Here is an 11,279-nt window from a genome sequence, read left to right as displayed (position 1 = left end):
ACGAGCTCTGAGACGTGGGAACTCTGTTGACCGCAATCCCTAATCCTCTCAAACCACACTAAAGGCAGCCGTGGATTGCGCCTAACGCTCCCTATGCAACTCGGCATGGCCTGAGAAACTAGCTAGCCTGAAGATAGAAAATAAGCCTACCTTGCCTCAGAGAAATACCCCAAAGGAAAAGGCAGCCCCCACATATAATGACTGTGAGTTAAGATGAAAAGACAAACGTAGAGATGAAATTGATTTAGCAAAGTGAGGCCCAACTTTCTGAACAGAGCGAGGATAGGAAAGGTAACTTTGCGGTCAACACAAAACCCTACAAAAACCACGCAAAGGGGGCAAAAAGACCCTCCGTACCGAACTAACGGCACGAAGGTACACCCTCTGCGTCCCAGAGCTTCCAGCAAGCAGTAAAAAACAAATTGACAAGCTGGACAGAAAAAAACAGCAAACTAATAGCAAAGAGGAACTTAGCTATGCAGAGCAGCAGGCCACAGGAACGATCCAGGAGGAAACAGGTCCAATACTAGAACATTGACTGGAGGCCAGGATCAAAGCACTAGGTGGAGTTAAATAGAGCAGCACCTAACGACTTCACCACATCACCTGAGGAAGGAAACTCAGAAGCCGCAGTACCACTTTCCTCCACCAACGGAAGCTCACAGAGAGAACCAGCCGAAGTACCATTTGTGACCACAGGAGGGAGCTCTGCCACAGAATTCACAACAGTTACCCCTATATCTGCCTTGGACATTAGCAATAACTTACTGTTATTATTTCTAGTTTGCATTGCAGCCACTGCTATGCACATAACTGCCATGGACTCCTATGGCCTTCATATGCCTCCATGCGCATCCTAAGGAGAACACACAGTGACTCCTAACTGTGATATCGGTCACTGCTTCACCATTGCGATCACATCTACACCTGCAACTGCAATGCTGCCTCCGTGCGCATCCTGGGGAGAACAAACAGCGACCTCTACCTGTGACACTGGTCACTGCCTCACATGTCCCCCCCTGTTCATACCTGTATGGTTGAACATTTGTCACGTCGTATGGGCGCGAGACAGGGCATCTGCATGACCCTGTGATATCCCCACCCAACACTGCACTCAGAAACCAAAGAAGGGACCAGAACCATCAATCGGCACATGCATCCCTGCCCTTTGCATTTCTCCTCCATAATTGATTATGGGACCACCCACCTACCCGTTCTCTGTTCCAGACGATACGCCCACTTTTTTGATTAACCGCAGATTTTGGCCAGTTTTTGGTGGTCTCGACCTTGTTTATTTTGGGTTCACTAACGCCATAGCTCATCCTGTCATTAAAGTACCTGCCTTCGGGCCCATAGTACCATTTTCTCCGTACCCTTACCCGTGCCTTGGTGACTGTGTCATGCTGAAACGCCATGGTCCTCCCTGGCAATTCCGAGCATACATTTGCATTACATAGCACCCGAACCTGTCCTGAATTTACCAGAGGACATTTCCCGCTTCAGGTTCAATGGGGTTTCCATGACCTTTACCATCACAACTTTAAGGGGAAGCATATTGGAGTTACACTCTGTCCCTAAATTGGCGACCCCTATGGCAAATATCCCTGATTCGGGATCTGTGCCCGAAACAACATTTTCTGTTTCTCCTGAAAATACCTCTAGGGGGGTACCTCTTGGGATTACACTCTGTCCTTAGGTCTCCCACAGGGACCAAAACAGGGACAATCTCTCCTCAACACAGTCCCATATGGAAGGGCCTTCATCACTCCCACCAAATGTTTAAAGTTCCCACATGATGTGGAAAATGTAATCTTTGCAGTTGGATATTTACGGACTTGCCCATCGATGCCCATTACCCTCACTTTCTGTCCTTTAGGGTTGTCCCCGGCAACAAGGGACTTATGGACCAGAGTCACTTTGCTAACCGTGTCCAGGAGGGCCTCTGTTCAGCTCCCATTCAAAAGTACCTGGCACAATTGCGGTTGGCTGACCGCAGTGCCCGAAGTGGTGGTACAGACTGGCTGGGTATACATAGATAAATGACGAGTATTCCAGCAGTCCATGGGCTCAAATGTCACAGAACAATTGATAGCCCCATGGCCCCATGCCCTGGCTCTTGACACTGCCAACACTCAGCAACTGCAGCCCTACTAGACCTTGAAATTGCTTTAGGGAAAACAGGAGTTTTATCACCCTCACTTTGGATTACCCCCACATCATGGGCTTGGTCCTTGTTAGCCCCAAGAGTGATTTGTGGACTTTTCCTCTGCTCTGGTACAGCATCCTGAGTGAGTTTTTATCACTCAATCAATCCTATCAGCAGGTCCAGGGTGCCTAGGTCCCTTAGCCCGACCCAACACTGCATAGTGGTCAACAGAGCCCACACCATCCGATCGACCACCACTCTCTACCATCTCGATCGAGGACAAAAATTTAGGTTGGAGACACTCCTCCAACAACTGCAGCAAGTCATTTACCTGGGACCTGGTGGGCCGAGACTCTACATAAGACCACTGGTACACCCACTGATCACCCCTTACCTTTGGAGTTTCTTCTTTACCCTGCTGATCACCCCTCACCATAGGAGTCTTCTCTTTACACCACTGAAGCTTTGGTAGCTTCAACTGCAGCACTTCTTGCCTCTGTTTTGCACTCTCACCTACACCAAACTGAAAGTGGTCCTGACATACACAAACCCTTCAAGGCAGGGCTTTTAACAAAGCTACCTGTGATCTTCATCTACATGAAAAACCTGGGCTTGGAATGAAATGGACTGCACATCTACAGTCCTGCAGTCTGTTTCACAACACAACATCCCAGAGGAGGTTCCCCTAACATCTGCTTGGACACTGGTATGTCCAGGACTAATATGTATTTTTATTGTTTCTAGTTTGCATTGCAGCCACCACTACACCTGTGACTTCCATGCACTCCTATAGCCTTCATATTCCTCTGTCTGCATCCTAGGGAGAACACTCAGTGACCCGTACCTGCGACATCAGTCACTGCTCCACCATTGTAATCACAGCTACACCTGCAGCTGCAATGCCCCCTCATGGCCTCAGTACACCTCTGTGCATTTCCTGGGGAGAACAAACAGTGACCCCTACATGTGACACCGGTCACTGCCCCACAAAATATAAATATATATATATATATATATATATATATTTACTATTACTGCTCAAAAAATAAAGGGAACGCTTAAACAACAGAATATAACTCCAAGTAAATTAAACTTCTGTGAAATCAAACGGAAGCAGCACTGTTTGACAATCAATTTCACATGCTGTTGTGCAAATGGAATAGACAACACATGGAAATTATTGGCAATTACCACGACACACTCAATAAAGGAATGGTTCTGCAGATGGAGACCACAGACCACATCTCAGTACCAATGTTTTCTGGCTGATGTTTTGGTCACTTTTGAATGTTGGTTGTGCTTTCACACTTGTGGCAGCAGAAGATGGACTCTACAACCCACACAAGTTGCTCAGGTAGTGCAGCTCATCCAGGATGGCACATCATTCTGAGCTATGGCAAGAAGGTTTGCTGTGCCTGTCAGCGTAGTGTCCAGAGGCTGGAGGCGCTACCAGGAGACGGGACAGTACACCAGGAGACGTGGAGGGGGCCGAAGGAGGGAAACTACCCAGCAGCAGGACCTCTACCTCAGCCTTTGTGCAAGGAGGAAAAGGAGGAGCACTGCCAGAGCCCTGCAATATTATCTCCAGCAGGCCACAAATGTGCATGTGTCTGCACAAATGGTTAGAAACCAATTCCATGAGTATGGTCTGAGTGCCCGCGGTCCACAGATGGGGTTCTACTCACAGCCCAACACCGTGCAGGATGCTTGGCATTTACCACAGAACACCAGGATTGGCAAATTTGCCACTAGCGCCCTGTGCTCTTCACAGATGAAAGCCGGTTCACACTGAGCACATGTGACAGACGTGACAGAGTCTGGAGACGCCGTGGAGAGCGATCTGCTGCCTGCAACATCCTTCAGCATGACCAGTTTGGTAGTAGGTCAGTAGTGGTGTGGGGTGGCATTTCTTTGGAGGGCCACACAGCCCTCCATGTGCTCGCCAGAGGTAGCCTGACTGCCATTAGATACCGAGATGAGATCCTCAGACCCCTTGTGAGACCATATGCTGGTGCAGTTCGTCCTGGGCTCCTCCTAATGCAGGTCAATGCCTGACCTCATGTGGCTGGAGTGTCAGCAGTTCCTGAAAGATGAAGGCATTGAAGTTATGGACTGGTCCGCCCTTTCCCCAGACCTGAATGCGATTGAACACATTAGGAAAATCATGTCTCGCACCATCCACCAACGTCACGTTGCACCACAGACTGTCCAGGAGTTGGCAGATGTTTTAGTCCAGGTCTGGGAGGAGATCCCTCAGGAGACCATCCATCAGGAGCATGCCCAGGCATTGTAGGGAGATCATACATGCACATGAAGGCCACACACACAACTGAACATCTTTTCCTTGTCATGATGCATTTCCTCTGAAGTTGGATCCGCCTGTATTTTGATTTTCCACTTTGATTTTGAGTATCATTCCAAATCCAGACCTCCATTTTATATCCATTTTTATTTACATTAATTATTTTTTATGTTTTATTGTTCTCAACACAGTGCACTATGTAATGAATAAAGATTTGAAGATTTGCAACTGAAATATTTCATTCAGTGATAACTAGGATGTGGTATTTTAGTGTTCCCTTTATTTTTTTGAGCAGTGCGTGTGTGTGTGTGTATGTATGTATATATGTATATATATTTCTGCTACATTCTAAGGCCAAAACGTTTTCATTTTCCTTTTGACATTGACAGGTGGGGAAAAATGAGTTCTATTGGCATTTAATTATTTCAACACAAACTAACCCTCATTTTTTTGCTTTGTTATGGTATTCTTAGACCAAGGGCTGTGTAGTCTAGATTACACTTTGCAGTCCGTTTTGGTTGCATAAGTTCTTGATATGCATTTTTGTATTGCTTATTTTTTGAGAATATTAAAATATTTTACTTAATTAAAAAAAAAACTTTGAGATAGAATGAGATAGTATGAGATAGAGGTAAAAGCACAGATTTCAATGATGTGTCACTTATCAGGCAGTGTGCTGTTGTTTACTTATAGGGAAGGTTTTATCACCAGGACATTAGCATTGCCGTTATTAGCTGATTGTGTGAGCACTGGCCTGACTCCGCCCCTTCCTGTGATAAGCTCACATTCAGTAGGCAATGTAAATACTGAGCATGGTGGGGGTGGGGTTAGCTGTGGTGGGGGTGAGGGCAGCTTTCTCAGCTCTGATTCACACTTATCTCTGATTATGTCAGAGCCTCTGAACTCAGTAAACTAAGTGTGCATATGGATTTAAGGTCTCTTTGCCTCTTTTCTCTATGCAAATGTTGAACCTTTCAGGGAATCCAGGTGATCCCACTGCTGACCTCCGTACTTTATGATAAGGATCACTTTGTAAAAGCCGACGAGTTCTACCCAGAACACTTTTTGGATTCCAGTGGAAATTTTGTAAGGAATGAAGCGTTCCTGCCTTTTTCAGCCGGTGAGTTATTCTTTAAGATGTCTTCTTTTAGCACTTTGTAGGAGAGATGAGAGCAAATAAGAACATTTCTCCATCATCGCATTCACTAATTTAATAGAAATGTTATTTAAATCTTCTCCCTATGAGGCTGTACCATGAGGGATCATTTATGATTTATGTGGGTTATGTGTTGGGAAAATGTGAGATTCTGAATGGGGACAGTTTCTTCCTTTTGGGGAATCTCTGTGAGACCAGGATGGTTGTGCCTCCATATCTAAATGTTGGGTTGACAATTCTCAGATTTGAATTGACAACTTACAATTTCGTTATAACAGCCAATTTTGAAATTATATAGTAACTTTTGCTTTAGCCATGGAACAATGCAAACTTTTTATCCTTTTCCACATATTCCATTCCTGTAGGTAAGAGAAGTTGCGCTGGAGAAAACTTGGCTAAAATGGAGCTGTACCTGTTCTTCACGAGACTGCTGCAGAACTTCACGTTTAAGGCTCCTCCTGGGGCGACACTAGACCTGACTTCTGCGGTTGGATTCATAGCCGGTCCAATGCCCTATAAGATGTGTGCTATTCCTCGTGTGTGAACATTTTGTCATCTACACTGAAAAACCTTAAAATGTTCTCCTGTGAAAACCAGTTATCATCTATCCACAGATTAAGTGATCATTTATTAATTGGGGGGCTCCAGCCACTGGGAACCATTAACCACAGCAGAGCGGAGCATTGAAGCTAAAGTAATTGTTGTAATCAAGAAATAAGCAACATCATTGATATAATTTTAAAGATCTGTGAAAAAAAATATTGTATTATTTTAATTGGAAATAAAGTGCACTTATAGCCACCTGATGAGCAATAGACATATTTAATCATATTACATTGCACCCAAACTATGAATATTGAGAGGACCGTTTAGGGTAATTAAAAATATGTAAAATGTCACCCGTGTCCATTATGAAGCCTGGGACTCTCTGGACTAGAGGTTACAGGAGAGAATCGAGCTACTCTGCCAGTCTCTCCAAGTGAGTCAATACCAGATGAGAATTTATTAACTGCTGGGAGTCCGACCACTGGGAACCAAACCCAATAGCAGAGCAGGACACTTCTATCCTTGTTAGAATAGATCAGTAATGTGTATACACGAGCACCTCTCCGTGAACTCCTTATTGGGCTTACGAGAGCTGCTCTTGGCCCTATAGTGAATGACTAAAGCAGTAGTTGAGAACCCGGCCTGATGCTTTATATTATAATGGGGATAATACCAGAAAGCTGTTGAATTCAGAATTCAAAAGATTCACACTTCTCTAGTGAGCATTAATTTTTTGCTTTCTTTTCTTAAACCCTTCCTAAAGGCCCCTTCACATTAAGCGACCCTGCAGCGATACCGACAACGATCCGGATCGCTGCAGCGTCTCTGTTTGGTCGCTGGAGAGCTGTCACACAGACCGCTCTCCAGCGACCAACGATGCCAGTAACCAGGGTAAACATCGGGTAACTAAGCGCAGGGCCGCGCTTAGTAACCCGATGTTTACCCTGGTTACCATGCTAAAAGTTAAAAAAAACAAACACTACATACTTACCTACAGCCGTCTGTCCTCCAGCGCTGTGCTTTGCTTCTCTGCTCTCCTCCTGTACTGTCTGTGAGCCGGAAAGCAGAGCGGTGACGTCACCGCTCTGCTTTCCGGCTTACAGCCAGTACAGGAGGAGTGCAGAGCGCAGCGCTGGAGGACAGACGGCTGTAGGTAAGTATCTAGTGTTTGTTTTTTTTTACTTTTAGCATGGTAACCAGGGTAAACATCGGGTTACTAAGCGCGGCCCTGCGCTTAGTTACCCGATGTTTACCCTGGTTACCAGTGAAGACATCGCTGGATCGGTGTCACACACGCCGATCCAGCGATGTCTCCAGGGAGTCCAGCGACAAAATAAAGTTCTGGACTTTATTCGGCGACCAACGATCTCCCAGCAGGGGCCTGATCGTTGGTCGCTGTCACACAGAACGATTTCATTAACGATATCGTTGCTACGTCACAAATAGCAACGATATCGTTAACAATATCGTTATGTGTGAAGGTACCTTAACCCTATTAAGCTTGATAAGATGGCCGCCACTTTGCTAGATTGATTCAAATCAAACTGCAAGAAATTGATGGCAAATTCATCTCTACCATCCACCCTTTTTAAGTATACAGTAAGTTTCAGAAATCATTTTAACAATGATTTTACATACTTGTATCTGATGCTTGTGTGGCACCACAGGAGTCCGGTTGCCACAGTGGCATTGCCTTCCTCACAGGGAAGGTGATGTCATGCCTGGAGGCGAGGAGGGATTCCCTAATCAGATAACAATTACATGCAACATCTTCCTAACTCCAGACCAGAAGGGGGAGCTATAAGCCCAGATTCAGGGTATCTTCCCTTATAAGTTCTGATCTGGAGGTGGGGATAGACAGTTGAGTGTTAGACATTGAAGGGAAAGGAAGCAAGAAAGAGAGGAGCCTGGGGTCTGGAGTTGCGATTGGGCTCACCCCAAGATAACGTGAAAAGAGCCTGAACACCAGAGTCTGTGGTGGTGAGAGGATTACTTACTCAGCCACCGAATCTGGTGGACAGGAGACTCCAAGTCTCCTGTCCCCAACTAACATCCGCAGGCAACACAGCAGGTCAGGGGCCTGGGGCTGCCAATGAGAAGGCAGTGCCCAAGACAGGCTCAGCCATTTGGGTTGGAAGTACAGACACTGAGAGGACTTGTGCAGAGCTTCTGGCAGGAGGGGTCAGAGAACAAAGTGCAAAAGGAAGCCCTCCGAACCCACCTGATTAGGTGAATCCCAAGCTGTGTCCAAACTGCCTGGACCCCATCACCACCTGCTATCTGTGCCCTGGACTGTACCTGCATTTCACAAGTAAAAGGTCCCTCTTAACTGTATCGGTAGCCCTGGGGACTAAGCTCTACCTTTGGAGAGCTATACCAACTCTGCTGCAATTCCATCAGCCCCAGAGGGCCCCCTTAAGCAGCATCTGCCACCCCTGGCCTAATACCACAGGTGGCATCACGAACATTACTACATTAGACTTTATCCCCATTTCCATTACCCTTTTACTGGATGCCAAGGGCCACAGACCAGGTCACTGCCACTGTGACCACCCCTTTAAGTACCGCCGGACCCGGCCTGAGTACCTCACAGTCCCAGTGGGCATTCCACTTGCGAATTATCATACGTTTTCTAGCATAGAAGATTTTTACTGCTGCGCAAACGCCTTCTGTCAGTGATTTTATAGAAACACAAATTGTAGTTCACATATTAACGTTCTCCATCTATATGAGTTGTCTGGTTTTGTATATTTACAGGACTGAAATCATTCACATTTTAACAATAAAAGTCATAATTTTCAGAATTGTTTTGCCAGTATTTTGGTTATTAATTTTCAAATGTATTCCCGCCTTTTTGTCTAAATGTCTAAATAAAAATTGCGTGCTTGATCACTAGAAAGACCGCCATCTTGTACAGTATACCTTAACCATATACTAACTGATTTTCAATACATCTCCCCCCCCCACACGGATTGGGGCTATTCTCTTATATTTGATATGCACTGATCACAAATATTTTTCCCTTTCTTTGAGCTGTACCAGTGATACATATTTCTCAGTGAACACATGACTGTCTTTCAATTACATATTAGCTCGTTCCCTCCCTTTTTCCTTTTTTTTGTTTCTTTCTTTTAGGTGAATTCACACCTGTTTTTTCACTGCCAGCTGTGGATTCCCAAAATGAAACTAATATACTTTACTTCTAGTGATGATGAAATAGTGAAATATTCAGATTCGAGAAAATCGGCACAAACAATTTATAATATCCGGGTATTCGTACCGAATAACGAATCCAACGCAAGTCAATGGGAAAGCCAAATATCTTTCTGCTGGACCCGACAAACAGGTACTGGAGAAAAAAGCTGAAATTGATGGGGAAACAGCTAAAGCTAAATGTGAACAGCATGGAGAGGATGCCTGCATGCCTTTCTGACTCGCATATGGTATCTGGGAATAATGTTGTCAGACTATTGCGCCGATTTTACGGATTTTTAAAAAGACCTACCAAACCAAAAATGTTTTTTAAAGGGTAAAATGCCACATGTATGTAATGCAAAATAACAAAAAAAAAAAAAAAATTATAGTCCCCTTTAGCATATGTTCACACAGCATTTTGGCTTTATTTTTTACTTTACCATTTGTGAAGGCCTCTCACTCTCAGGGTATGTGTCCACGTTCAGGATTGCATCAGGATTTGGTCAGGATTTTATGCAGGTAAAATCCTGACGAATTCTGCACCTGAGGTCATTGGCAGGTCACCTGCGTTGTCCTTGCGTTGTTTCTGCAATGTAAGGACATGCTGCGTTCTTAAAAGACGCGCCGCATGTGCGTTTTTGTGGGTATGCCGCATGCGTCTTTTACTGAATAGTGGAGACAGGATTTCATTAAATCCCCTCCACTATGCTGTAACATCTGGGCGCTGCGTTTTTGACGCTGCGGCTCAACGCTGCGTCAAAAACGCAGCGTTTCCTGAGCGTGGAAACATACCCTTACATTTTGGGAGGACCCTCCCTCATGCCAAATAGTTAGCCAGATAGTGAAATACATGTTACCTTCACTTCCCAATGCCAGCTAAAACATGCCCATTTGAATTTTGGGTTTTGCCCGCCACCACCACCACATCCACCGCCATGTCATTATGTGGCCCTTTCTGACAATTAGCAGAGCGCCAGCAGGTGCCGTGAGACCTGAGTTTGGTAAGAGTTCTTCATGTGGCCCTGTATCATACATTTGAAAGAGTTCTCACACCTATTTTCGGGAGGTCCCTCCCTTATGCCAAATACTTAGCAAGATAGTGGAACACATATTCCCCATCCCTTTACAATGCTGTTTCAAATATGCCCATTTGAATTTTAGGCTTTGCCCGCCGCCACCACCATGTCTATCCCCATGTCATTATGCGGCCCTCACAGACAATTAGCAGAGGGCCAGCAGGGGCTGTGAAACCTGTATTTTGTAAGCTTCACAGTTCACTTTTGCCAGTGGATCCCAAAGGAGCAATTGACATAGAGGGTGAAGCTGCTGTAAGGTGAATACAATACAGGAGTTGGGTGAGCTGTTTGATCAATGTCAGTAAATTGGATTCTATCAGACACCAAAAGCATTAGAATTAAATAATGAATATAGTGTATGCAAGTGAGGGCCTGTATTGTGGTCACTCTGTCAGGCCTGATACTCATGTCAGGAACATGTACAAGCCTCATTTTACTTGGAAGCAGCCTCCTCAAGGGAAAAAGACTGGAATGTCATTGACCAATCTGCACAAGTCTTCACCATTTTCTATTGCTTTAATAAACAGCGTATCTTTATGTAGCAGTTGTGTGACTGGCGCAAAACCTGCAGAGATAAGCAAACGTGACTATGTATCTCTAGTTTTTGTGAGTCTGCTGTTGCCATGTGTAATAAAGCTGATATCGTTAAAAAAAAAATTGCCGCACATTGCTAGATATATTGAATTTGTGCATAACACCTCTGTTGGGGTAATTGTGAAAAATAAAGCCAGGAATAGTTTTTTCATAAACATAAAGCATTTAATATGAGAAAGGGTGATGTTAAGAGACGTGGATGTGGTGGTGCCGCTAAGACCATGTTACAGATCAGAAAGTTCTATCCTCCTGTCAAAATGTGGT

At 44.9% G+C, this 11,279-nt stretch overlaps 1 long non-coding RNA gene across 1 annotated transcript; it reads left to right on the top strand.

Annotated features, from left to right (window-relative positions):
• The first annotated feature begins 4,175 nt into the window (after positions 1 to 4,175).
• On the top strand, positions 4,176 to 6,403 carry LOC138654577 (uncharacterized). Its single transcript, XR_011316373.1, has 2 exons — positions 4,176 to 5,568; positions 5,970 to 6,403. It is a non-coding gene; the product is annotated as an uncharacterized lncRNA (long non-coding RNA).
• The last annotated feature ends 4,876 nt before the right edge of the window (positions 6,404 to 11,279 follow it).

Source organism: Ranitomeya imitator, unplaced genomic scaffold, assembly GCF_032444005.1.
Source record: "Ranitomeya imitator isolate aRanImi1 unplaced genomic scaffold, aRanImi1.pri SCAFFOLD_1698, whole genome shotgun sequence".
Taxonomy (NCBI): domain Eukaryota; kingdom Metazoa; phylum Chordata; class Amphibia; order Anura; family Dendrobatidae; genus Ranitomeya; species Ranitomeya imitator.
The sequence above is the reverse complement of the archived record's forward strand: the minus strand, read 5'-3'. Positions and strand labels throughout refer to the sequence as shown.